The sequence below is a fragment of the Molossus molossus genome, unplaced genomic scaffold, assembly GCF_014108415.1.
Source record: "Molossus molossus isolate mMolMol1 unplaced genomic scaffold, mMolMol1.p scaffold_m16_p_17, whole genome shotgun sequence".
NCBI lineage: Eukaryota > Metazoa > Chordata > Mammalia > Chiroptera > Molossidae > Molossus > Molossus molossus.
This window is the reverse complement of record NW_023425352.1, coordinates 10,419,922-10,447,488: the sequence shown is the minus strand read 5'-3', so window position 1 is coordinate 10,447,488 and position 27,567 is coordinate 10,419,922. Positions and strand designations below refer to the sequence as shown.

Sequence of the window (27,567 nt, the reverse complement as noted above, 5' to 3'; positions counted from 1 at the left end):
GAGAAGCAGAAGGGAAGGTCAGAACGATAAGTTGTGAGAAAGACTCAAGCTAGGATTGCTGACTTTGAAGATGGAAGGGGGCTAGGAGCAAGAAATGTGGGCAGCCTCTAGAAGCTGGAGTCAGCAAAGAACTAGTTCCCCTAGAGCCCCCAGAAAGGAACGCAGCCCTGCCAACACACCTTGATTTCAGTCCAATGAGTGCTGCTGGAGATTGGGCTTTGGACTTCCAGAACTAGAAGAAATTAAATCTGTGTTGTTTAAGCCCCTACGTTTGTGGTGATTGGTTATAGCAGACACAAGAAATGAATATAGTTCCCACGCTCAAGCAAGGTAAAATCCAAATGACCAGCCCCTGTTACCTCTGGGGCCTCACCTGCCACTTTCCACCTCATTCACTCTTCAGCCACACATGCCTCTTGCTCCAGCTACACAGCTTTGTAGAATGAATACATGATTTTGAAACTTCATTTTCTGGAAGAAAGAAAGAAATGACTTGCTCATGATCCCCAGCAAGGACTTGAACCTACAACTCTTGTCCAGCTACCGGTAGGTTATTATTTCTATTGTGCTTCTCTTTCACTTCAGCGTCCTCCCCAGAGAGTCTTGTGATTAAATCTCCTCTGGCCACGTAGCAAAGTGTTTAAAATCCCTTTCCAAAGAGTGAATCTTTATGTTGACTGTAATATTCTTTGCCAGAAGAGTAGTTCATTTCTTTCTGTGTGAAATTAAATGACATGAACAGTTCTTTAAAAGATAGAGGAAGAAATTTCCAGAGCATCGGGTTGTACTGACCAAGACAGGCAAATTCCTTAGGAGAAAAGACAAGCCTGGCTTTCCTTCAGCCAAGGGGGGTTACTGTGTGGATTTCTATTTATACCCTGGGATTTAGAGTGAGCTACACGGAAACCTGGACACATTTCTAAGTATTGCTGGCAACATCAATCTGAGTGCAAACAGCCCTCCTTTTTTGCTGACCTGGCATTTCTATTTCCAAAACAGAAGGTCTGATTGGTAAGCTTGCAGCCACTCAGTAGAGGGCTCCTGCTGGACTTTTGTGCCTAGTCACTTCAGCGATAGCTGATCAGCCTCCCGGTGTCCAGCCTTATGTGTTGCAGGCTGTTCCAGGACTGGTCATGAGAGCAGAGGTGGCTTTCCCTACAAAGCTTGTGGGTTCCAGCCTGGCAGATACAGCAGGCCTATTCTATTGTTTTGATTTACTTATTTATTTTTGATCTGCCTAGCATTCCTTCCTTTTGGGAACTTCCCCTTCTAGATTGTGCTCTCAGGGTTCTCATTTCCAGGCCCTGTGCCCTGGCCTCCAGGATAGTCATGTGATCCATGTCTGGCCAATTTATATTAAATCTCTTTTGACACTGATTGTTCCAGAGAGGGTGGACATGGGACTCAAGCAGGGCCCATTAGAATCCAAACTCGAGAAGAATATGCAGACGATTGGAAGTAAACTCTCTCCTGCTCTCTCTTCCTTCTGCTTCTACTTCTTCCAATAATCACATTGGGAGAATGTGATTCTGGAGTTGCTCGATGGAAAATGCTTATTTGTGCAGGAAGCTAGGCAGAGTCAAGCAAAGATGAAAAGCAAATGGAGAGATGGTTCTGCAGATGGTGAGTCCCTGGTTCAAGTGCTGCAGGCTCTGTTTTCTGTTGCTCTTCTCAGAACTTCCCCACTGCCCTTCCCAGCTATGTGAACCAATATATTCCCTTCTTGCTGTATAGAAGGCTTGGATTCTGTCTATCACTTGCTCCCAAAGGAGTCTGGCTAATACAAGGGGCTTAGGTAGGAAGAAACTGATAGGGACTCTGCCACAGGCAAGAGAGGACTTAGAACCCATTTCTGCAGAGATTAATGCCAATTTCCTTAAAGGAGGTCTTTGGAGGGCGTGGCCCTGGAAATCCCGTAATGTGAGTATATATTTGGCTCCTGAATGTTTTCATGAAAATCAGGTCCTTTTTATTTCCTGTCCCCTTTAAAACACTTCGATGGCTTCCCATGGCTGTGAGGATAAAGGACACAATCCTTAACAGGCCTACAAGACCTGGTCTGGATCAGGGGTCTGCAGATTTTTTTCTGTAAAGGACAGAGTAAAAATTTTAGGTTTTGTGGGCCATAAGATCTATATCTTAACTACTCAACCCTGCCGTTGTAGCCTAAAGCAGCAGCCAAAGGCAATAAGTAAACAAATGAGTGTGGCTATGCTCCAATAAAACTTTATTTATGAAAATAGGCAGTGGGCCATAATTTGACCACTTCCTCATCTGGAAGGTCTGGAACCTTGCCCTCCATTCATATATCCAGCCTCACTGGCCTCCAATCAGAACCTTCATGCTCCAACCTACAGGCGCCCTCCCCTCACAGGGCTCTCAGCCTGGCATATTCTCCTGAACCTGTGTATACTTAACCCCTACTACCACCCAGATTACTGCTCAGATGTTGTTTTCTCAGGGAAGTATTCCCTGATACTCTGAGACTGGGCCAGATTCCCCTAATATGCTTTCGTAGTACACTCTACCTCTTCTTCATGTTATTTGTGTCATAGTTGTGATTTTCAGTATTTCATGTTGATTTGCTGTCTGTCTCCCCACTAGATAATAATTTCCATATGCACAAGGCCCTGTCTGTTTTGTTCAGTGCCTAGCATAGTGCTTAGTGTATTGTAGTAGTGCTTACTAAAAGAAAGGAGGTGGGCGTGGAAGAAAGGTGGAAGGAGGAAAGAAGTAGTCCTCTGGATCTGTCTGTTAAATGAGCATTCAAGAGTAAAAAATGGTCAAAATGTATAAAAATTATGGATCAAGCCATTAAATTGAATTTGTCTTTTCCTTTTACATTGACAAATATGGCTTTATAATGACAAATTTATTTTTAAAAATTGGAAAATTAGTTTTAAATGACTGACAGTTGCCAAAATATCAAAGACAACTGAATTTAATTATTATTGTACATGTGCTATTAATGGCCCAGAAATATTTGGATTAGTAATAACATAAAGGCATATTTTATGATTTATATATTCTGTGCAACTTATTATTATTTTTTTTTTTTATCCTCACCCGAGGACATTTTTCCATCTTTTGTTCAGATTGCACTCTATATGCAACAATAGACCCACAATTAGGGAACAAAATACTTAGCAAGCAAATGTTTTAATTCTTTCTTTCCTGATTGATAGCAGAATTTCAAGGAAGTACTTTGACAAGTAACGTAATAATAAACACAGCAAAATAAAACAGAACTAATGAAAGAAGGATAAGATAGTAATGTGTAGAAAATGCCAACACTATTTTTTTTTTTTAAATCAGGAAAAAATTACCAAGACATATTGCTCATAAGTGCCTACTAAAAGACTTCTTAAAATAAAGGTACTATTAATTGGACACCCTACTACGGGACAAACCTTCAAACAAAAACAAAGGTATGTATAGAATTCCCATTTTACAAGGAGGAAATGGAGGCACAGAGAGGCTATGCAGCTTGTATAAAGTCACACAGCTACTAAGTGGCAGGGACAGTATTCCAAGCTAGGTTCTTCTGTGTCCAGATTCTGACCTGGTGACCACCATGACACACCAGTTCTTTGTTTCTTCTATCCCATAACCAGAGGAGCCAAATAATGAACATTAGCAAAAATTCGGTAGGACCCCTGAGCATCTTTCTTCTGCTTACTCTTCAGGTTTCTCCCAGAGACAAGGAAGTCTTATTAACAACACTGTGCAAATAGTTAATAGTATGTGTTAAAATTTTAGGTTAGGTTATAAGATGTTGTAAAGCAATACTTTCTGACTACCATTTCCTATTGGGTAAAAATCTGACCACTGAATTTTGAAGTACTTCTTTCCTCTAATTACAAAATGTTGACTTGCTTTAGTTTACTTTCAAATTTCAACAAATATACAAGGTTATTACTACAAGTTGAAAAAGTGCCAAGAGGTCCTTGAGTATCGTTGACCCTTGAACAATATGGGTTTGAACTGCGGGGGTCCACTTATATGCGGATTTTTTCCAATAAATACGTACATTACTGTAAATGTATTTTCTCTTTTTTTATGATTTTCTTCACATTTTCTTTTCTCTAGCTTACTTTATTGTAAGCATATAGTGTAAAATATATGTAACATACAAAATATGTTAACTGTTTATGTTATTGGTAAGGCGTCTGGTCAATAGCAGGCTATTAGTAGTTAAGTTTTTGAGGAATCAAAAGTTATCCATGAATTTTTGCCTGCATAGCGGTCGACACCATTAACCTCCTCATTGTTCAAGGATTAACTGTAGCTTATGAGGAACATGTTGAATGCTATAAAGACACTGACACTATATGTTTTGTCAATATCTTTATGATTAATGAGATTTTTAATAGCTTTATTGAGATATTTTTCACATACCTTAAAATTCACCCATTTAAAGTATACAGTTGATTAGTATATTCAGAGTTGTGTTGCCATCTGCACAATCTAATTTTAGAACATTTTCAACACCTATTAGCAGTCTCTCCCCATTTCCTCACACCCTAGCCCCAGGCAATCACGAATCACTCTGACTCTGTATTTGCTTAATCTAGATATTTCAAATAAAAGGAATCATATACTATGTGATTTTGTGTGTGTGATTGGCTTCTTGAACTTAGCATAATGCTTTCAAGAGTTATTCATGTTACAGCACATATCAGAATTTCATTCTTTTTTTATGGCCAAATAATATTCCATTGTATGGATATACAATTTTTTTTTTATGCATTTATTAGTTGTTAGACATTTAGGTTTTTCCACTTTTTTGCTGTGATGAATAATGCTGCTATGAACATTTGTGTAAAAGTTTTTGTGTGGACATATGTTTTTATTTCTCTTGGATATATATATCTATGAGTACCATTGCTAGGTCATATGGTAGCTCTGTGTCTATCCTTTTGAGGAACTGCTAGACTATTTTTCAAAGCAGTTTCACCATTTTACATTCCCAGCAGCAGTTATGAGGGTTCCTATTTCTCCATTTGTTCACCATGACTTGTGTCTTGATTTTAGCCATCCTTATGGGCACATGGTAGTGTTTCATTGTGTTTTTTAAAATATATGTTTATTTTTATTTTTATTTTAGAGGCAGAGGAAGGGAGAAGGGTAGAAAGATAGAGAGAGAGAAAGAAACATTGATCAGTTGCCTGCCGACCGGGATCAAACCTGCAACCTGGGTAATGTGCCCTGACGGGGAAACAAACCGGCGACCTTTTGGTGAATAGGACATGCTCACCCGACTGAGCCACACCAGTCAGGGCTCATTGTGGTTTTGATATGATTTTCCCTAATGTATAATGATCTTTTTGAAATATCTGTTCAAATCCTTTGCCCATTTTAAAATTGGGCTATTTGTCTTTTATTATTAATTTGTTCTTTATATTTCTGAATTCAAGTCCATTCTCACATGTATGATTTGCAAATATTTTCTCCCATTCTGTGAGTTGTCTTTTCACTATCTTGACAGTGTTCTTTGAAGTGCAAAGTTTAAATTTTTCCTTTCAAAGTTTTAAAATTTTGATGAAGTCAAAGTTATCTAGTTTTTCTTTGTGTGCTTGTTCTTTTGGTGTCATACCTTAGAAACCATTGCCTAATCCAAGATCACACCTGTATTTTCTTCTAGGAACTTTATAATTTTAGTTCTTACACTTAGGTCGAATCCATCTTAAATTAATTTTGTGTATGGTGTGAGGTAGGGATCTATCTTCATTCATTTTCATGTAGCTATCCAGTTGTCCCAGACCGTTTGTTGAAAAGATTATTCTTTCCCTCACTGAATTGTCTTGTACCCTTTCAAAAACCAGTTGAGCATAAATGTAAGAGTTTATTTCTGGACTCTAAACTCAGGACTTTTCATAAGCAGTTCTTTTATAATGAAGTTCCCTTGCCTTCCTGTCAGACTGCCCCTTTATTCTTACAGACTCTTTATCCTCTCTTCCAGGCACCCCTTCCTTGGACCCCATTGTTCTTGCCACGTACTTTTGTCCTTGACTGTCACTCCACAGGGTACTTAAATTTGCTAATATGCCTATCATTCCAACTAGACTGTGCTTCTTGAAGGCAGGGACTACATCTTATCTGTCCTTATCACTTCAGACCCAGAAATTCAGTGTGTCAAATGATTTGGATACAGTATATGTAAACTATGGGTAGAAGAGTAACTAAAATTTTACAACTATTAACCCTGGAAAGCACATTTGTGGGCATGTTCTTTTATACTAACTGAAGAGGAGCTTTGACAATTATTGGATTCATTGAAAGGTTTTGATTTATTAAGAGCCTTGTCAAGTTTTATACATACATATTTAAAAGAAATCCATTTGAGGACCTGAATGCATGGGTCAAATAAGCCAATGGTTGTCAAAACTTCTCTCTCCCTGAAATTCTATAGAAATTGACCTAGCCCTGGCTGGTTTGGCTCAGCAGTAGAGCGTTGGCCCATGGACCTAGGTTCAGTTCTAGCCAAGGGCACGTACCAAGGTTGCGGTTCGTCCCCAGCCCTGGTCAGGGTCATGCAGGAGGCAACCAGTCGACGTGTCCCTCTCACACTGATGTTTCTCTCTCTCTCTCTTTTTCTCCCTCTTTCTCTGCCCGAAGATAAAAACGAAAAAATATACTCAGGCAAGGAAAAAAAAAGAAAAAAGAAATTAACCTAGATGCTCATCCAACCCCTAGCAAATTCTGTTCTCAGTTGTGTGAAAGCTACTTTCCTCAAACCACACTTGGGCTCGTTACATCCTCTGATACCTTTGAATCAATAGGTGGAAGATGCTCAAGAGTTTCAGATGTTTTGCCCTTACCACCTTACTTCCTGGCTCAGATAAAAATGTCTTTGGACTGAAGACAATTCAAGAGCTGGCTAAGAACATTGATCCTGCCCAATTTAGACCACATGCCTTTTTATAGTCATTCCCATCAGAGTAAGAGTAATTAAGACTCTAGATTGATGAGTATATGGTCCTTTCCACAGAATTGCTTAGCTAAGCGGATTTTTCTTCTTCCATGTTCTTCAGTTATCCCAAAGGTATCTGGGGGTGGGGTTTGGGTGGATCCCTTTCTTAAAGAAGAGGAGCCAAATTGTCTTTGGCCAAGAACAGTTTCCTACCACAACATTTACTACTCCATTCATGTATTCTAATAAACAAAACTGACACATACTTCCAATGTAATATGAAAGTTAGGAATCTTCTACTTTGAAACTCTCCCACATGTCTCAACTATGCCAAGGATCCTTCAAATGACTTCATACTACTTTTAACCACAAAGCCACTACAAATGATTTTGCCTTTGTTTAGAGTTCAGAGGTCATACATAAAGTTTGAATAAATTGCACTTAGTTTGTGAAATCAATACTTCTCTTATTACCCTCTACTTTAGTCCTACACTTTTTTATTACAGCATTCCTAACTGCTCATTCTATCAAAACAACAAAATTTCAGAAGAGACTTTAGAGCTACAATTTATTAGATTCAACAAAAAAGAACAAAGGTCCTCTTAGGAACACCCAAGTTGAAGAGAGAGGGAGAAAGGACTTGAGCTAAACTCCCTCCCCTCCTCCCATGGGGGAAGAGAGGGGCCAGCGGCCTTACTCTCATGGAGTTGCCCTCACATGGAAATACAAAGAGACTCACCACTCCCAGCGATTTTTTTTTTTTTAAGTCAAATAATTTGAGGAAACAATGGGCTAGCCTCTGATAAGTAAAGTCAGTCCTTACTGCAGACCATGGAACCTCTAATATCCTCATTTGCATTATGATTCTCAAGGGAGAACATGGTGTGTTGTTTTCTCTACAGGGATTTGACCATGGAACACTTTCTTCCCAGATCATCTATTTTCAAGGTTAATCTTCCATGGAACACGCTTTGGGAAATGCTGACAACTTTTATAAGAGTCTAATCCCTGGGTTTGCACATAAATTCACACTCCTTTATCCGTACCTGAAAAACCTCCTCTCCGAGAACAACCACTCTCAAGAAGGAGGAATGTTTGCACTGCTTAGGGCATCTGTGGTTTACAGGGAAGTGTTTTCAGGCTATTTGGCCAGAGCTAAGCCACGTCCTCCAATATTACTTCTTAGTCATAAAGGTGATATTTTCATTTCTGTCGATCAGGATCCTGTCTCTCTCAATTTGTTCAAAACTCAGCAGGATTTTTTACTGGGCCCATTAAAACCTCACCAAGACTTATTAAGCTGAGGTTCCTCCAGATACATTTTGAAAACCACCGCTGTAGGTTAATGGGGGGTAGGCAGGTGTCACAGAGGTGAAAGCAAAGGAACAACGTGATCAAATCAAGAGCTAATGGAGGCAGGGAGACCTGATTGAGTTCAGGAAAAAGATACTGGGACCTGATCCAAGGCAATGAAGGTTAGGGTTGAGAGGAAGTCATGGAGGGGGTGGATTGGTAGCCAGGATTGGATGACTGATGGTTCTGGGACAGAGGGTAGCTAAGAATGATGTCCTGGTACGTGACATGGGTGACTGTGAGTGGAGCTACATGAAGAAGAATAAAGTGGAACAGTCAATTGTGATCTTTATCTGAGCTGTGTGTCCTTGCCTCTCAAGGATAGAGGAAGGGAAAGAGAGCATTGGTAAAAGGGAGGAAGAAGAAAGTATAAGACTAGAGTGAGGATTTCCTAGGGTTGGGGTAGAAAGTCATTAAGAATAGACACAAGCTGAGAGAAGTCTTCACTTTAAGGCTTTCCTTGGAGGCTGCCTCTCTTCAGTTCCCATTCAGGCCCATAATTTGGGAGGTGACATTGCAGCTTCTCTAGTAAGAAGAGTATCCTAATTCAGGAAGTACTTTCTCATTTTCAGTTTACAACTGTCATTCTGCCAGACACATGTGTCTGCTTGCATAATGTTTCTTTGAGTTACTCCGAGTAGATCTGTAGGGGCTGGCCCCCATTGGCTCTGATGAACAGGAACAGCTGGGACTTTGTCCCACTGACTTTACCAGGTTATGTTCATAGGCAGCCCAGGCTAGCGTGATCACTTTCTACTAATTTCTGTACCATCTCTCTCATGGAGGAGGTTAAATGAGATAACAAATGTGAAGCACCAAGTGCAATGCTTGACACATAGTGGGTACTACTCATGTTAGGTCCTCTTTTTCCTTTTTATATTCATAGCCCTCAAATGTACCAGATCATCAAAAAGGTCTTCCTGGTGGTGAAAAACACCAACTTGGTACCCGAACAACTTGAGTTTGACTCCTGGGGATAATAATTCTGGCCTCAAAAGATTGTTGTGAAGATTCGATGTGATATGCCTTGTAAAGAGCCAAGTAGAATTCTTGATAACGTAGCAAGTGGTCAAAACACCAAAGTAGCCATATAACTCTATTATCATGAATACAAATTCAAAGGAGACTAGAGAAGACAGCGACTTCAGACATGATAGACCAGGCTTGACTCCATCCCAGAATATCAAAAACAAAATGCCATGAAACACTTTTCCCACAAATGCAAATGGCTTTATTTATTTATCTACTTTTTAGAATCTATAAATAGTTTGTGCTGTGGACTGTGCATCAGCTGGTCACCCATAGTTTGCAAGGCTAATCAGGAATATTTGGTGAATTTGTTTTAAGAGCTTAGTATACTTGCAAGGTATAATGACTTGAATGGTGGCCCCTAAAAGTTCTAAACCCCAGTACCTATAAAAGTGACCTCATTAGGAAAAAGGGTCTTTGCAGATGTAATTAAGTTAAAGATATTGAGATGACATCCTGAATTAACCAGATGGGTCCTAAATCCAATGACAAGTGTCCTTGGAAGAGATGGAAGAGAAGAAGACACAGGAAGAGAGAAGGTCATGTGAAGGGGGCAGAGATTGGAATAAAGCAGCCACTAACCAAGGAATGCATGGAAGAAGCAAAGAAAGATTCTTTCCGAGACACTTGGTGGAAGGATGGTCCTACTGATACCTTGCTTTCAGACTTCTGGTTTCCAGAACTGTGAGAGAATAAAGTTCTGCTGTTCTAAGCCACTGAGTTTGTGGTCATTTGCAACAGGAGCCAGAGAAAACTAATACATCAGAAACAAAAATGTACTTAAACTAATGTTGGCAACAAGAGAGGTGGAAGGGGCATTTTCTTGAACAACATGAGGGGATATCATGGATTCCAAGGACAGGAGATTTAGGCTGGCCTCAAGGGACAAGGACGAGGCCTAGAAAGTTGGGAGTATGGTGGTGCTCTCATTTGTGGACACTTGACCTTTCCCTTCTTGTCATCTTCTGTCTCTGTCTGCAGCATGGCTCTCTATGGTCTTCATGCATGTGGCCAATCTGACCTGTCTTCACATCGCATTTCGAGTGCATAAGAGACCAACAAATGGCTCTGGGGCTTGATTGCAAATTCCAGGGACAGAGAATCCCTCAACTCTTGCCCGGAGGTGGGGGTGAGGAGGCTTAGTTTGGGGGTGAGTAGGCTACTGGCAGTTATCCTTGAAGGTTTCTACTTGAATGCCAAAGATAGTTTGAATTCAGACAACGTCCATCTATTCACCAATTTGACAGGTCGGGGAGAATCTGACCTTTCCAAACGTCCTTCCAGCATTAGACAACGTCCTTAGCCTTCTACCCGTCTGTCTCGTCAAACTCCTCTCAGGCGTAACCGCATCATATTATTGAGGGCGAAAAGCAGGTGAAAAGCCGTCCATTAGATTCTCTTCCTGTTCTAAACATGAAGCTCATCCACTGGAACAAAAACATTATTGATTTTTGTCTATTACAGTCTTCTGGAACAACAAATTTGTGCTACTCTTGGAAAAAATAGTTGGCTCTTTTTTTTGGACTTAGATCTTAATTTGTAAAAATACCTGCTATTTATTTATTTGTTTGTTTACTTAGTTTCATGCTGCCTTTGAAGGGCTTCTTTAGGCCATGTGGCACAGGAAATGTTTGGAGGTTGAAGGAGGACCTTTGGCTGTGATGCCTTTGAACAAAGCAAAGCCTCAAACCAAACAGAAATCCAAGCCAGGCAGGGCTGTAGTAAAACAAGAGAGGAGTTCCATTCCTTGAACTTTATTCTATAATCTAGGAGAATTTGTTGAGTGCATACTAAACGCTGGGCCTTGGGCTAGAGCTAGGATTACTGAGGGCAATAAGCTGGACTCTGTGGATCCTGCAGGGAGCGTATGGCTGTGGGACAGGCAGGCAGAAATAAAATAATGCAAAATGGATGCATAATTGCAAGCTATAACAAAGGTCATGGAGGAAAGGTGCCTGGCATAGTAAGAGTGAGTAAGTCAACAATTAGCCCGACGGGTCAGGGAAGGCTTCCCTGGGAAAGGCAGAGTTCCCGGAGATCTGAAGGGTGAGGAGGTGTCTAATTAGATGAAGCCGGCAGCAGTGGGAGGCAAAGGGAATATTGCATACATACATCTAGATATTCATTATGCCGTCCAGGTAGAAACCCATAAAATGTATTTTTGTTTATTTGTTTTGTTTTTAATCCTCACCCGAGGATATTTTTCCATTTTTTGTACAGATAGAGTGGGAGGGAGAGAGGGGAAGGGAGAGAGAGAGAGAAACATCGACGTGAAGGGACACATCGAGTGGCTGCCACCCGCATGACCAACCAGGGCCGGGGACAAACTGCAACCGAAGTACATGCCCTTAGCGGGAACCGAACCCGGGTCTCCCCGGACCGCAGGCCGACGCTCTAACCGCTGAGCCAAACTGGCCAGGGCAGAAACCCATAAAATGTAAATTAGAGACACACACATGCAGGCCCATAGACTCGGTGAAGGATGAGATGCCAGGCAGTTATGCTCTGCTTTTTTGCTATCTGTAGATACAGGAAGCTGCGTGCGGTTTCCCACCAGATCTCTGAGCCGTTGCTCTCCCTAGAGCAGCAGTTCTCAACCTGTGGATAGCGACCCCTTTGGGGGTCAAACGACCCTTTCACAGGGGTTGCCTAAGACCATTGGAAAACACATATTTCCAATGGCGATTCATAACAGTAGCAAAATTACAGTTATGAAGTAGCAATGAAAATAATTTTATGGTCACCACAGCATGAGGAGCTGTATGAAAGGGTCGCGGCATCAGGAAGGTTAGGAACCACTGCCCTAGAGCATTCGAAGGGGCTCCTGGAGTCCGGGGCCTTGTTGAGTGTTCCCCGGGCTCTTCTGGTGTCCTCTAGAGGGTTTCAAGGAGCTCTCGGTCGGATGGGGGCTGGGCAGACAGAAAATGATAGATTTTGTCAGAAAGAAAATTAATTATGAAAAGAGTAGATATTTGGTTTTCTTTTCTCTTGTCTCTAAAGGGAGAAGATGGGATTCTTAGGGCATGGGGAGATGTCCCTCTGAGATTTTCTAACTTGAGAGGTGCCCACCTAAGGTCTGCCAGTCCTCCTGAGAAGGCCACCTGGAAGCGTAAGTTTCTTACTCCATGAGTGGGAATCAACGTGGGGGAAAGTAGAGGCCATGAGTAGGGGGCACTTAGCTTCTCCCCAGCACACTTTCTTGGCCATTCCTGCTGGTCCTCTCCTTCCTGTGTGTCCCTGGAGCCAGATGCCCCTCTTTCTTGTGGCCTGCTTTATAATGCTTTGCCAACCTGTCTGTCTCCCTAGCTGGTTGCTGGGCTATTGAAGGGACTGTATCTTTTTCAGCTTTTGTTGTGTGCCTAGCACCTGGCATTTACATGATAAGCATTCAATACAGATTTATTAAAGGAATGAATACATGGATCTTATTAATTTATACTCTGCTTTAGTCCAATATGTTTTGAGGCTGAATCATGCTTAGAAGTAGGTGAATGAGATTAAGTGTAGGGTATTGTTCACATTGCCTTGTACATTAGTAGGTGCTCAATTGTGACTTATCGAATGGATGCTTATAAATATCTCCATGTTAATGCTCTGATATTTATATGTAGCACAATTTATTTCTTAAGGCATAGATCTTGTGACAATGCAGCACTTTGGGGCAGCATTCACACATCCCTAAGCTAGTCATTCCAATGCGGCAGAGATCTTCCCATCACCATTCTCTTTGTACTCTTTCCATGTGATTCTATATAGGACGTAGGTGTTTTTATTGTTTGTTTGTTTGTCCTGTGCCTGACCCTTGTAGGTCAGGACATCTGGTTCCCCTAGTGTGTGTGTGTGTTCAGGAAACAAAGGCTGAACATCATTCAGCAAAGGCAGTTGAGGTTCCTGTATCTCCTTCTTGCATAATGAGTCCTGCCAGTTAAGGCTACAGGAGGGTGGGAGGGGATGGCAGCTTGCCAGCATGGTCTGTGGCCTTTGGATAAACAAACATCAATATTTATCAGAGCTGCTCGTGTGCTTCCTCAGCTGCTGGAACAGGGAGGCCTCCCTGGGCTTGTATATAGCTTTCTCTGTATGAGATAAACATTTGGGGCCATTAAGGGAAAAAATATTTGTACTCTGCTCCCCAGTTACCTAGACTAATTTACCACACCAGGAGGCCTCGTAATTCATTAATAATATACAAATACAAACCAAGGGAAGAAATTGCCTTGTTAATTGACTTTTGCGATACTAATCTAAGACTCATTGGCTTTAAACATTATCCAGCAACTGTGCGGTACCACATACTTTAGAGAAAGCAGAAAGCCACCCAGTGCAAATGCTTGAAATCGTTGCCTCTGGGCTTTGTAAACAGACATGCACCTCCACTGACTTTTCTCCAGGAATCTGGAGGTAGAGGAGACAAGGAAAAGAGACAAAGATAGAGATAAATTCAACCATTTTAGAATACAGTCAAATGTACTACAAGTGAAGGCTAGGCTATGCTGGGCCATGCTGGATTGTGCTGGGCTATAGAGGGTGTTGCCAGGCTCCCTACCCCAGCCCAGATGGCTGCAAAGCTTGATTAGAAACAGTACCACTAGGCTTAGCTGACTAGCCAAGTAGGAGCAAAATTCATTGGTCTAACTAAATCTTCCCCACTGACATCCCTAGACTGAGCTTCTGTCTCTTGTGTGCTGTGATCACTGCCTATGGAGAAGACATAGCATTTTTGTCAGTTCATTAATAATAAACTAAAAGGTAGTACAGTTGAGTGATGAGGTTTCACAGCCCAGCCTTGATGGTGAAATGGATCGGGATTTGAGTCCTACTCATTCAATCCATCCCCCACCCCCACCCCCACTATGACTGCCAATCACCCACTTCTACCGTCTGGAGCTGGAATTTCAAGTTCATGAATGTGACCTAGGCATTAGCAACTATATCATTTCCTTTGAGTCTGTAGTGGGGTCACCTGCGTGACAAACCTGGCTTCTCCTTAAAGAAGCCACACACCCAGGGCATGGACTGCCATGTAGATTTCACTGCAGATTTCACAGGAGAGGCAAGGGGTGACCACTTGCATGCCCCACAGCATGTAGCCTTAATCCTCCTGCTTGATGTGTCTGTTCTCCCCAAGGTCCTCCTTGATTGCTTTGCCTCTGGAACTTTTCCTCTCTGACCTTGCCCTTTGGAGTCTTCTAATTCCTCTCAATCTTGCCTTTCTTGATTAAAAGAATAAAAGAAAGAATATTGGATCTCTTGTACGAAGCTTGAGATTCATTTTCTAGTCTGTAAAATGGAAATGATAATGATTTCTACCTCATAAGGTAGAGGGAAAATTGAGTAAATGTGAACTTAAAGCAATGTTTCTCCAACATGACCTATAAAGTCAGTTTAATGGGTTCCCATCAGCATTAAATAAAAAAAGAAGAAGTAGAATAAAATAGAATAGAAAATAGAGGGCAACTGCTTGTGGTAGGAGTAAGTTTTATTTTGTGAATCTTTTCTTACAGTTTTATATATGTATGTGTACCACTGTAAAATGACTATTTTACTGTCAGGTATGGTAAAAAAAAATGTTTAAAGTCGTTGTCATTAAATTCACCCTCAGCCTTGAGTTGGAGCTCTCTAGGACTTAGGGCATCACAAAACCCAAATGTTGAAAGATCAGAGACCTCCAGTCTAGCCCCCAGCCAGGAGGCTATGGCATCACACAAAAGGTGCATTCTGGCAGCCCAGGGACTTAATTCTGTTCATAAATATTTTTGTTAGGCTCCCATAGCATTTATAAAAATTTTTGAATGAATTACTGTCTCTTGGAAATCAGGAGATAGGCCACAAGAATCTAGATTTCCACTTTAGACAATTTGAAAGATTTGGCCATCTTTCCTGCAGTTACTGTCTCACCTGTGTCCTTGTCTGTCTCCTGCTTGGGCTCAGAAAGCACTTAAGGCTACTCCTTGACCTGGAGTTCCTCCCAACTAAGGCTCAATATTTGTTTTAAAGAATCAGAAAGCTGGAGGGTTCCTTTGGTCCAAACCTTCACTCGTGGGTGGAGGATAGAGGCCCAGGGAGGAGGTGACTCATCAAGGTCACAAGGATCCTTAGTGATGCAGATGGGAAAAGCACCCAGGTCTCCATCATCCTGGGTCAGTGCTCCTGTTCAGCCCTTGAGAACAAGAGGCCATCATCCCCATTAAAACCGAGACTTTCTTAAGAGCTGTGTTTGCTTCACCTCAGAGATCATCAGCCCTCACTTTTTCCCTTTGCCTAGGCCAAGGCAAATGTTTACTTTGCAAAAGTGAAATTAGATCTCGAGTGGTTCCTGCTTGTCCTACACAGCATTTACATATCTGTCTTTGCCCTCCATGACTTTTCCTTGTGGCCTTCTGTGGCTACAGCTGCTTTGAGTGTAGCTTCTGCCGGTGGAAGACATCCAGGCAGAGATTCACCTGAATGAACATTTGGAAAGGGCACTTATCCCCAATGTTGTCTGGCTATTTGTTTCACCCTGCTGTAGTTGAAGGACAGAGAAAACCAGCTTGGTGTGCATTTCTGGTCAAGCATGGTCACAGGTAATGCCAGCATCAGCAGGCTGACACATGTATGTAATTCCCTGATCCCCCGAGAGAGAAGGTGCAGGGCGCCCCAGATGAGACCATTCTCAGAGCAGGAAGCCACCCTGTGGTGGCCACACGACCAGGAACTTGATGGATATTTTTGTAGTCTTAACTTTAAAAAATTTTTTTTGCGTTATAAAAATAGTTGAACATACACAAAACTAGAAAGAATAGTATATGAACCTCCATACACCTATCACTCAGAGCCAGTGTTTATCAAGATTTTGCTACGTATGCTTCCTCACCCCCGCCCCTTTTAATGTTTACTTTGGCATATAATTTACATACAGTACAGTGCACGGATCTTAAGTGTAAAGTTTGATGAGTTTTTAAACCTTTGTGATTTTGAAATAATTTCATACTTACAGATGTTGCAAAAATAGTACAAAAAATTCCCATATACGCTTCAGTGAGATTCACCAAATATTAACAAATTACCACGTTTGCTTTATCATGCATCCCACACGTATACACACATTATTATTATTTTTCTGAACCATCCTTAGGCCAATGAGCTTTGCCAAATATTTACACCCGTGTAACTAATCATCACTCCAGTCAAGTTATAGAACATTTAGTACCCCAGAACATTCTCTGGTGCTCTGTCTCACCTTTCATTTCTGATTTCTTTTCATTAATTTCATTTTCATTCTCAGTTTTATCACCAGAGATTAGTTTACCTGTTCTCGAATCTGATGCAAATGAAATCATCTCCACTTTATTTCTGCTTCATTATTTTAAAGCAAACCCCAGATCACAGGGTATTACATCTTTATGTACTTCGTAAGTACTATATCTCTAAAAGTTATGGGCATTATTTTTCTTACATAATCACAGTGCCAATGGGATTATGTAAAATGTCTTCACAACAGGCTCCGAGGTTGATCTCCGTGTTCTGGGTGAGCACAGCCGCAAGGAGGCGCAAACTTGCCCAAGGCCACCCAGCAAGCAGTGGACAGAGAAGGCAGCCTTCTTCCAGAGCCTGTGCTTTTACTTCCTAGTCTCTGCTCTTGGGCCCAGGGGCCCAGCAGAACTGTTTGTTGTCTGTTGGCAACAGGAAAGGCTGGCTGGCACCTGTATAGACCCTTTCTTTCCGTTCCTCTGAGCTGGGCCGCCACAGCACGTGACAGTCCCAAAGTGCACTCACAGTGACCTGTAGAGCACACCTGCCCACATACACACCCGTTCACACCAGCATGTTTTAGGAAGGCTGCCTGCTGCCTCTGGCTGCCTCTCTGTAAAAACAGAAGAAAGGAAACACTCAGCGCCCAGTGGCTGCACAGACCAGATGGCAGATGTGTTTGAAGGCTGCCGAGACCTTCCCAGTCACCAGGATCTAGATCTCAGAAAGGCCCGGAGACAAGTTAAATAATCAAAATGCAGAAAAGACACATGCCTTTAAAATGTTAGATCACATTTGCAAACTAGTTCTAAAAATACACAACCCACATTTATTAAAAAGAACAACAACCAAAAAAACAAACAACCCCCCCCCCCCCACACACACACACAAAAACTAGACCCACAGCAATCTGTTCTTCCAGAAGACAATTTGGTAGAAATGAATCTAAAAAAGTATCCTCCCCTCCCCCACCCCTGCTGGAAGCTGAGCACAGAACTTAATAGGAACAAATAACTTCTTATTAGCCTGAATCAACTGCTAGTACTCACGGCTTTATGCAATCTTGTAAATTGTAGGGTCCACGTAGCAACTAGATAAATCAAACACTTAAATGTATTCACAAATCAAACGTATACTCTTACCAGAGGACATATTTGTTTGGTAAAAGTATCCTTATTGCTAGTTTCTAAAACAGAGCTGGATAGAGCTACTTAAATGGAAATGGATTTTCAGCAAAAATATATTTCCCAATAACTTAGAAATAGAATCCTCCCCACTTCCCCACCATCAGCTTCTCTGTTCCCCACATGGGCCAGTTGAATATTACAAGGGCTTCAAGCTGTGTTTCCTTTTTAGGCAGAGAGATCAAAAGAAGGACCCCATGGACTGGGTTGGGGAACTGGGGGGCTGGGAGGGGGCTGTGGCTAAGGCTCTGCATACCTCTTTCCCTCCCTTCTAATAAGCCGTCTGGTTCCTTTGCAACCTGTTTTATGCATTAAACTTCTGTATAAGATTGCCGTAGAAGACCACTGTCTTCATTGAGTTTTTTTCTTTTTCTCTCTGAGAAAGGCCACACGAGGGTGTGTAATTCCCTGGATTGTCAGTACTCTGCAGTCCTGGGAATTCTAGTCTGATGCCCATGGACTTGTCACCATGGCGCTGTTTCCTTCCCTTCCCCAATCCCCTCCCCAATGACTTGTTGGTATTCTGAGAGGGAAAGTATGATTTATTATAGGAACCAACCAGCAATTCATGGAGGCTTGAAAGGCCTTTAAAAGTTCTTTATCTCCTCTCTTTCCTCCTCCTTCTTGTCATTATTATTATAAAGATACATGCTCATTAAAAAACTAGTAAAACAGAAAAGTAGGATGAGGACAAAAAAGCCTTCATCATCTATTGCTGGTAGACAAGAAGGTGTATTTTTATCTTAAACATTTTAAAATGCATTTCAACATAGCTTATATCATACAGTATCCACAACTTTGTACCCTGCATTTTTCACAGGCTTTTTTCCATGCAAGCATTTTTGCTGACTGTATAATATTCCATTGCAGGGATGTCCCAAGATTTTCATACAAGTAGGGGTTTGCAGAAGGATTTTCCTTTCTATGAAAATAACTTAATGCTCTTCTGAGCCTTTCACTATGGCATGAATCAAGGGCTATGTCATTTTGCACATAGCCCATGCCCACAGTGACAGAACACTCAGCCACAAAGAAGCCCAGCGAAGAATGGCCTCCTGATAAAAACAGTTCCTGTGGGGCATGGTGAGTGCAGGGCTGAGGTCTGTTACCCAGGCAAATGCTCTTGTGTCTTTCACAGTTAGTGGAGCTGGAGTACCTTTGCTTCTCAGCAATAAATCACCTCCTTGGAGCAGTTTCAGGAGAGCTTACTGCCTCTCATCTCATTAATCATACGTGTGCTTCAGGCTCTCGAAGCCTTTCCTAAACCTTTATTTTCCCTCCAGAGGACCCGGGAAAAAGCCCCCTCATCTCCCTGCATCACCAGAAGCCATGCTCTAATATACAGCGCTATAGGATGTAATGTCTAAAAGGAATGACCAAAATATTTTTTGTATGCCGTCTCTACACTGGGCCTGGTGCCAAGGAATTAAAAGTATGAGATTTCATTTAATCCTTATGGTCACCATATGAGGCAGGGATTGTTCTCTCTACTTTGCAAATAAAGAAAGTGAGACTCAGAGAGAGGTTACGTTACTTGCTCAAAGTCATCAGGTAGGAAGGACAGAACTGGGCTGGAACCTACCTCCCTGCCTTGAACTCTGTGTCCTGCACCCCAGCCTCTTAGCCATGATCTCAGCTGCATGACTCCTTCACTTTGTCTATCAGGGATCTCTTCCTCTACCCTCACCACGACCTTGTCTTCATTAAAGGCAGGGAGGACTTTTATCTGCCTGCCCCTGGCTGGAGGAGCCAGCAATGCCTCCTCCCAGGCCTTCTCCCTTCTCCCTTCTCAGCACCAAAGGCAGAGAAGCACCCTTGCCCCAAGCTCCGTGAAAAGACCTCATGATCTCCCGAGAACCTGACAGTGTTCTGGGAAATGGGGCAGGAAGAACTCTCTGGAGACAGGACCTTTTTTATTTTATTTCATTTCACAAACACAATGAGAAAAATATCGTGCTAATAGGATTGCCAACTCAGCAGGCCTCAGCAAGCACCAGGTAAATATAGAGCACTGGCACACCTTGAGATTGATGACAAGTCAGGAACAATGACAGGCAACCAGAAATTAATCAGGAGAGTTGCCTTTTACTAAAGGGAGGGGTGTGGAGAGAGAACAAGTGTGGGGCTGCAGCCACTATGACCAACTGCTCTTGATTTTGTGCCTGTTGTTCTTGGGGTCCCCACTGCTCTCAGGAGCAGAGGGAGCAGACAAGTGGTCCTCTGGGCTGCCTGAGTGCTTGTTGCTCTAACCCTACCAGCTTCTCCTCCTCATCCGGAAGTCCACTGCCTACAAATGAGAGGCTTGTTCTGGTCCAGGGGTGATAAACCCTCTGTGGTCCTGAGCCCTGCCCTCCAGGCCTCACGGGGAAGGCACTGTGCCTTCTGGGCCACAGCTCTAACTTGGGGCTGAGGGACCACGGCCAGCCTCTGAACTGCTCTCTGCCATCTCCTAAGTTGGGCTGATCTGTGCATCTTTTTGCACACTGCCCTTCCCGGGTCTTCTGTCTCCCCTCATTCAGGCAGCCGGCTGCAGTAAGGGAGCTGGTGAGAAGCGGCCGGAGTCTTCTGGGGGTGGCGGAGAACTACAGCTGGGCTTCGCGCAGTGCCGCATCTGTAGGCCAGAAGTTTCCTCCCGTGGGTCACAAGACCACAGAGCCACATCCTCTCCAGCCAAGTTCATTCTCCAGCTCATTAGGCTGCCTGCTGCCTGGTGTTCTGGTTGCATGAGGAGAAAGCAGGGGGATGCTCAGGTTTGAGGGCAGTGTTGGGACTGTAGAGAAATTGCCATGCCAAAGCCACAGATGGACAGGCGTGGGCAGGGACCTGAGGTCTGTCAGCCCATTTCTGTCTTACTGCTTAATAATGCTGGAAGTGGGAGGATTTGGTTTTGTGTCCCTTTTTGAAGAGGACGAACCTCTTAGCACTATGAAAGCAATTGAAGAGGCAACGTGGAAATCAGAACGATCAGGTCCCAAACTGGAATAGAGAGGGATTGGGTGCATTCACTGAACAGTGGTTTGAGTAGGGCAGAAGTGCACTCCCGGGCTGGCGTTCCTTCACTTCCTTCCTTTGGCATGTCTTTGCTATAGATAATAATCTTGAAACTCTTCCAGATCAAGGCTGATTTGCCATCAGTTTTTCTCTTGGACAGTTGGGCCCCACTCAGTCCAGGGCCTGACATGTGGAGTTTCCAACTGCTGACATCTTTGGAAAGGACTCTCATAATTAGGCTTTACAATTCTCCTATAATGCATGCTAGGCACATTACACCATTTAATCCTAATAGGACTGGATGTGGACTGGTTGTGTGACTCACCCCAGGTCACAATACTGGTTGCATACCAATCATGCCTGCCTTTAAGTCCTGGGTTAGTTGCCCCACCACTTGACCTCTTAGCTTTAGCAGCGACTCTCTGTCCACAAATGACAGCAAACATTGTGTAGCAAGCCGTTTTATGGGAGCTCTCCTATACCCATTGTCACTGATCTGCACACCAGCCACGAGATGCTGTGGACATTTTTATTGTGACTTGTCAGCTTTACTCTCTTTCTCAGCTTTGCTTCCCTTTTTCAAGGAACCACACCTTCCTTATTCCACTGAATTGGGTCTAGGGCCATAGCAGTAGATCCTGTCTCCCACCAAAAATTCAAACAAAAAACAGGGCCAGTTGTGGCACCTCAGTCCTCTGGCTGCCGTGACTTGTTCCAGGATGTATGTGTGACCCCCACTGGGATAATCAGAGTTGATCTGAGGGATTTTGTCCTTTGAGCTGGAGGAATGACCCTTTTCCTCTTGGGTAGGCACTGTGCATATGTAAGACCAGAGCTGAGGACAGCCAATGCTCCAACCTCGTGGAGGGAGCAGGTTTGGGGAATGAAGCCAGAGGCTGAGAGAGAGAATCCTGAACTATTGGAGGCCCTCCTTCTGATTCCTCTTGTTCTTCCTGCCAATATGATTCTCCTTTGCATCTAAGCCAGTCTGAGCTAACTTTCCAGGACATACATTCAGAGAGCTCTCAGTGAGAGGCCAGCAGGAGCAAGTTCTGGGGCAGTGGCTAGCGCAGTGGTACGGGTGTGTTTAGGCTGTTTTTAGAGGCTATTAATGGAAATGGCCCTGTGGATAATATGCAAAAACTCCAACTTAAACTGGTTTATACAATAAAGTAGAGTTAATGGCTAATGTAATTTAGAAGTTTAGAGAAAATGTACCTCAGGTAATGTTTGATCCAGGCTCTAACGATGTCTTTGAAGTCATTTTTTAAACTCTCTCTACTCTGCCTTTTTCATGGTTCACAGAATGACCCCAGAATCTTCAAGCTCAGCCTTCCCTTTATGGTAGCAATGTGCCTCAATTTCAGACCTTCAGAGAAAGAGAGGATATTTTCACCTGAGATTTTGCACAAGTGCTGGGTTGACTCTTCCTTGAAGCATCAGAATCCCATGCTTTAATCTACTCCTGTCCCGGGAAGGTGGTTACGTTGCAGGGAGGAGGGAGGCGATTCTATCTGGATTCTGTGGCAGATAATGGAGAGAGAATTCTCTAAAGGAAAATAGAATCCTGTTGGTGAGAGAAGCAGGGACAGGATGTGATGGACATAGCAGCACATGTCCACTGCCACCCTTGTTTCCGAGGCCACCGTGTTATATGATTTAGGTTGGGACTGGCTGAGATGGTACAGACAAGCTGAAATGAAGCTTTTAAAAATAACTGAAGAAATATACTTTGGAGTGATCTGCAGGCACTTTGCCAAGAGATGTCATATCATATGTCCTAGGTGGCCATCTGGGGACCTAGCAGATGATATGTGACCCAACCTTCTTCCTGACCCCCAGATTCCCATGTGGCAGCACAGAATTCTTAACCTTAGCTCTCTGACACTCCCAACTCTATTGCTCATTAGGGTCAAAGCCATGCCCTCTCTCCAGTTCTCACCTTCTGCACTTCACCTCACTGGGTTGTGCACAGGCCTGTCTTTGGCAGAGGGCAAGCCCTTTGGGGATAGGAATGGGGGACCATGTTTATGAACCCCCATGCTGACAACTAAGGCTCAAGTTATGTTTGCTGAATCAACATCTTAGAGTTAAGGCTAATTTTTTTATTTTTATTTTTTTTTATTTTTTATTTTATTTTTTATCCTCACCCGAGGACATTTTTCCATTTTCTTGTACAGACAGAGTGGGAGGGAGAGAGAGGAAGAGAGAGAGAGGGAAACATCAATGTGAAAGGGACACATCGAGTGGCTGCCACCCGCATGACCAACCAGGGCCGGGGACAAACTGCAACCAAGGTACATGCCCTTAGCGGGAACCGAACCCGGGTCTCTCCGGACCGCAGGCGGACGCTCTAACCGCTGAGCCAAACCGGTCAGGGCTAATTGTTTTAGTTTTAAATTTCAGCCAGCTAAACTCAGTCAAGTGCCCTGTGTAGTGATTAGGAAGATACAGCTTCAAAATATGGTACAGGTTTTTTCACTTCTGGAAACCTGACCTTTCCAAATGCTGGAAAAGCTGTTCCTTCAGCATAATAAGGAATTATTAGAGGCAGCCTTAATGTCCATTGGTAGGGTACCTCTCTTATGAGACACTCATCAGCTTTTTTAAAAACATGAATTAGAATCACATCTTTTCTAATAAAAAGATGTCCAGAATGTATGTTCAAGTGACAAAACAAATTACAGAGTAGTATCCCCCCTGATCCCCAGAAATGTTAAAAAATCACTGATAGGACTGCAACCAGTGATTCCCTTTAGAGAATGGGATGGGGCAGGGCACTTTCACTTTTTACTTTATTTCTGTTTTGTTTGTTATCTTTGACAATGAGTATGTATTACTTTTGTAATTAAAAAAAGATAAAAATGAAATTAATACAACTCTAGAATGAAATTAAAATGTACTATTGTAGTGGGCATTGTGGATTGGTGTTAACCATTCATCACACTCCTTCTGATCTCCCTTCCATACTACAGTAGCCAAAAACTGAAAAATTACGTTTCTCAGACTCTCTTGCAGCTAGGATTCTCAGTGTGCTTTACATTTAGCCAGTCAGACACCCTTAGGTGAGATTTGGAAGGGAAATGTGAAGCAGACAGTGCTCTGCTCCTGCTTGTGCTGACAAGCATAGCTAAGGAGGGATTCAGCTCTCTTGGTGCAGTGTTAAAAGAAGTTTCAATATCCAGTTAGTCAGTTTGTAGGGTCAGGGGCAGAGCACCAATTGCTGGTCTGGATTGGAGCTTTCCAGTTCAGCAGGTAGCTTCCTGCTGGTCGGAGTCAGCTGCTCCCTTGCGGCATAGTTCTGCTGTGTGACTGGAAATTGTACTTTTTTCCTAGTCCTTCATGTAATTCTGTAAACCATAATAAACCTCTCTATGGTTAAACTAGCTAGAGCAGATTTTGTTTTTCTTGAAAGATATGTGGAAAGCTGGAAAAAGCAGTGTAATATTTCTTTGGGTTCAATGCCCTCTGATACCTTTAGGAAGCATAAGAGAATTTGTTATTTCTTTTAAATTAAGTTCAACAAGGGAGGCTAGACTAAACTTCTTAAAGTTTCATTCTAGTAATTTATGAAACCTGGTGGCACAAATGGAAAGAGTCAGAAATGTGGTCTTTGAGCCTCCAAATTCACCTCTCTACCTTTTCTCTCCTATGCACATATCATTTCGTTATTTCTGGTTATCTCATAATTTTATTTACAACCACTTTGCAAGACTAGTCTTCCTGAGCAAAACCCTGGGTCAAATGCAAATGGAACACAAGATAAACATTGTAAGGAAATAAATAAGGGTGTAGTCTACTGGTCCAACTAATAGTAACAATAGATCCCTTTGATATAAGAATGAATGGTGCCTTATATTTTTCCTTTGGGTTATGTTTCTATTTTTTAAACCCTTTTGATATATAATTTTTGAAGTTAGATGGCCCTTGTAGTTACTCCCTAATGTTTATCTTAGAAACTTCCATCTAGAGGAAAATGCATAAATTCCCTTTCCTGATGAGGTTACCCTGGCAGTCCAAGGCTGGGTCTCCAAAACATGAGTGGAATTGAAAATTGGAAATGTTCTTTGTCATCTGGCCAAGTCCCCAGGGTCATAGTGCTTTCTAGTACCTCTCACCAGCCCCTCTTTGCCCTGCCCTGTCCATCACCACCTCATCCTAGCAGCCCCAGCTGTACAGAACTTGGCAGCTTACAGAACACCTTGCATTCCTTCCCATTTGACATTTGCCACAGCCCTGTGAGGCTGGCTCAGCCTCCGCCAAAGATGAGGAAACCAGAGCACAGAGAACTTCAGGGACTTGCTCAAGGTGACCCAAAAGCAGCAGGTGTTGAATCAGAGTTTCTAACTTAAAGTGTTTTCTAGAAAGCCTTGTGGCCACTTTGTGTTTTATTCTTTTTAGTCTTAACACATTGTCGATGATGGCCCCCCTTTTCCCCTTTGACCCTGGGGTCAGCATTCATATCACCCACGGGTATCTTGCAAACTGGCCTAGGTTACTTGGCATCTGGCTGCAAGTCACACAGTTCTCCAAAGTTAATAGCACCCATTGGTAGCTCTCATCTTCCGTCACTCTTCCTTTCTCTGGGTGAGCACCCATGGGATTCTGGGGAGAGAGAAGTGGAGGGTTTCAGGCAGTGAATTCTCTGTGACCACTGGATGTCAGTACTGATCTACGCCTGATGACTGAACCTCTTCCCGGGCTGGGTAGAGTCATCAGCACTAGGATTTAAAATGGAACAGGTGCGTCACATTGATCAAAAGCAAAGTGTACAGTGACTACATGTTTTAATTAACAGTTGGGTTTCTATGGCCACCATCTTATCCACCCAGATTTATCAGCCTGAAGCCCCGTTTCATCTCGTTACTTCCAAAGCTTCCTGAATAAACGTCCTCTCGGCTTGGACAGGCTTCTAGCCACCACCTATGTTGTTTTTTACTTCCTATCACACCTCTACACACACACATGTGCATACACACACACACACGTACACACACCCACACACACACACTCACCTAGGTCTCTGCACTTCTGCCGTTGTGTTTACCCGTCTGCAATCCTCTTATCCTTCTGTTAAACCATCCACATTTTCCTGTATTCTTTTTAAAAACATCTTTATTGAGATATAATTCACACACAATACAATTCATCTGTTTAAATTGTAAGTTCAATGGTATTTAGTACATTCACAGATGCATGTAATCTTTCAGTTAATTTTCAAACATTTTCATCACCTTAAAAAGAAACCAACCCTATACGCGTTAGCTATCCCCTCCCAATCCCCCAGCCCCACCACCCCCATCAGACTTAGGCAACTAGGAATTCACTTTTTTTCTTTGTAGATATCTCTATTCTGGACATTTCATAGGCATGGAATTCTACATATTGTCTTTTGTGACTGGTTTCTTTCACTTAGCATGTTTCCAAGGTTTACCCATGATCTAGCATGTGTCAGTTCTTAATTCTTTTATATGGCCAAATAATATTATCATTCTCCCTGTCTTTCAGGGTTTAGCCTAATTTCAGCTTAATCCTCACCTCCTCCAAGAAGCCTCTGTAACTCCTTGGGTCCCCCTGACCTCTCCCTGGGATATTTACAGTGTGGTGTGGCATCATTGTTGATTCCTGAGCGAAAGCCTTTCATCCCCATTGGGCTGTGTCACAGGTCAGCTCCCTGGGAAGCAGTTTGTGTGTATGTTTTAAGAAACAAAGAGCCCGGGCATTTGGGGGATGGTTTAGCAATAGGAATTTAGGCAGGAACAAAGATATCCAATGGGTTTCAATTCCTATGTCAACTTTGATCAATTAGTAGTAGATGACTGGAGTGTTGTATTGAAAAGAATTCTGAGACCATGTCCAGCATCAGTGGGCAAGAGCTGTGATTGACTAGTGGTGTCTGGCATGAATCTGCATGTGGGAGGGGTCAGCCAGGAGGGAACCCTGCAAACATTCACTTATAAACCAGAAGAAGCTTAAATGTTTTCTCCTAACAGAAACCCTTTACCTCTTTGCAGCATTTGATAGTTTCAAAAGCACTTTCCATGTGCTTTATTTTTATTTAACCATTACATCAACTGTGTGAACTCAGTAGGGCTAATCTGTCTTCACATTAATTAATTTGTCCATTAATGTGTATTGAGCAATTACTGTCCTACACTGTGGTAGATGATCTCTGAGGAGGACCATCACCAGTTTCTCCCCTTCCTGTCCATGCATGCTGCCCCCTCACCAAGGAGTGGAAACTAATTCCCTTCTCCTCGAATCTGAGTTGTTCTTAGTGATTTCCTCGACTCACAGGATGCAGCTGAAGTAATATTCTGGGACTGCTAATGGCAGGTCGTAAGAAGCCTTTCAGTTTTAGCCTATGTCTTCTTGAACCATTTGCTTTTAGAGTCCTGATCGGCTGCATAAGAAACGTGACTGTCCTGTGGAGAGGCTCTGAGGCTAGAGAGAGGCCCAGCTGCGCCCCGACTTCAGCTGTCCCACTAAGACACCAGCTATGCGAGAAGTCATCTTGGACCTCCAGACCAGTCCAGTTGCCAGCTAAATACCGCCGAGTCACCCCAGGTGAGGCTGTGTGCAACCGAAGAATTGCCAAGCTGAGTCCCACCTAAATTCCTGACTCAGAAAGTCACGGGGGTGAAACGGATGTTGTTTGAAGTGCGTAAGTGTTGGGGTGGTTTGTTAGGTAGTAATAAGTAACTGGAACGTTCACACTAGGCTTCCAGAAATGAGCAAGGCCCAGTTTCCCTCCATTGAGAGCTCCAGGTCTCCGGAGAGAGGTGGACACATGAACAAACAAATCATAATTCGGTGAATCAAACATGCATATGATAGAATGGGAGCCCAGAGGACAGACAGGTA

At 42.8% G+C, this 27,567-nt stretch overlaps 1 long non-coding RNA gene across 2 annotated transcripts; it reads left to right on the top strand.

The window, feature by feature from the left end:
* On the top strand, positions 1 to 27,567 carry LOC118632333. 2 transcript variants are annotated; one of them, XR_004960001.1, is made up of 6 exons: positions 1 to 546; positions 1,521 to 1,623; positions 3,316 to 3,428; positions 10,277 to 10,445; positions 12,296 to 12,404; positions 27,095 to 27,567. It is a non-coding gene; the product is annotated as an uncharacterized LOC118632333 (long non-coding RNA). The 2 variants fall into 2 exon arrangements; XR_004960002.1 differs by lacking the exon at positions 1,521 to 1,623.